Source organism: Trachymyrmex cornetzi, unplaced genomic scaffold, assembly GCF_001594075.2.
Source record: "Trachymyrmex cornetzi isolate Tcor2-1 unplaced genomic scaffold, Tcor1.1 scaffold1162, whole genome shotgun sequence".
Classification (NCBI taxonomy): domain Eukaryota; kingdom Metazoa; phylum Arthropoda; class Insecta; order Hymenoptera; family Formicidae; genus Trachymyrmex; species Trachymyrmex cornetzi.
Window position 1 is genome coordinate 60,518 of NW_017295722.1, and position 1,397 is coordinate 61,914.

At 37.4% G+C, this 1,397-nt stretch overlaps 1 pseudogene; it reads right to left on the reverse strand.

Annotated features, from left to right (window-relative positions):
* LOC108765076 (ATP-dependent DNA helicase PIF1-like) lies at positions 1 to 1,017 on the reverse strand (annotated as a pseudogene).
* Between the last annotated feature and the right edge of the window lie 380 nt (positions 1,018 to 1,397).

A 1,397-nucleotide genomic window follows, 5' to 3' on the forward strand; every position in this document is an offset into this window, starting at 1 on the left:
ATCAATGTTTCGTCGAATCATCACTTTAGCGCCAATTTTAATCGCTATTACTCTTTCAATACCAGCTGTTTCCGAAACTTTTTCATTTTTGTCTTTTAAAATTTTGTATACTTTTTTTTCCATTGCTGGAGCACAGTCAACATCATCTGTTATCAGTAGAATTTCATCGCCATCAATTTTATCGAGCATTGCCGTGTTCAAAGTCGTGCACAAATAACACGTGGGTAATAAACATATTGTATCAACCGGTAATTGATTCATATAAGTGCAAAGTTCATTCAATCTTTCATCGCAACTACTTCCTTTGAAATTTAACTTTTCTCGACAGGAGAACATTGATGTCAGAATCCGTTACCAAACCTATTCGTATTCTAGAAAGTATCTCGCGATATGTGTTATCACATCTTTGTCGCATATTAACCAAGAGTTCGTCGTAATCGAACAATTTCCATAAATCAGATCCACCCATGGTACCTAAATACTTCTGAATCTCTGATCGAGACATTTTAACGAAGGAAATTATTCTTTTACAGGGGGAAGCTGCAACAAGTCTCCAAACAGAAGAATGTGTTTTCTGCCAAAGAAACCGTCATCTGTATCTGTTGTGTCGAAGATTTCACGTAATCGTAGATTGATAAACATCAGTGTCACATTCGAAATCATGGATACCTCATCGATTATAAATATTTCGACATTCTTTAATTTCTCTCTCAAAGTTTTCAAAACCATATCTGAGAAGTGCGTATACTTTGCCATGGATTCATGGGTAACAGGTAGCTGAAACATTCTATGGATCGTCAAACCATTGATATTGCATGCCGCGATACCCGTGGGAGCAGATATGGCAATCACTTTTTTCAAATTTATTCCGATCCAATGTTTAATCGTTTCAATAAGAAAACTTTTCCCTGTACCATCCTCGCCGCTTACATACAGTCGCAGAATCTGATTTTTATTTTGCAAAACTTCGCATACTCTATCGAAGACTCTTTTCTGGTCTTCGTTCAATCGCGACATCATTTGCGATAAATCAATCGGGACGTCAATCTCACCAAAATCTTCCAGATTTTTCATCGCGCCGTCAACTTCTATCGGATTGCAATCCAATTCATCGTCGTCGGATTCATCTCTCTGTGTCTGCTTTCAGCTCATTTTCGCGCTTCGCGATTAATTCAGCTACGTTCTCAAAAGTTTTCTGTATTTCTTCGAGCCTTTCGTGATATTTCATCGCCTTCGTCAAAGCAGACTCTGAATTCTTAAAGGCATCCGTGTAAGTCTCGTAAGCGTCTTTCAGTTCACTCAAATCTCTCCACGGTTTAAACAGAAGAAGTAGCGAATAAAAGTATTTTTCGGGTTCAGTTTTAACATTAAATCGATAATGGTTAATTAAACAACAC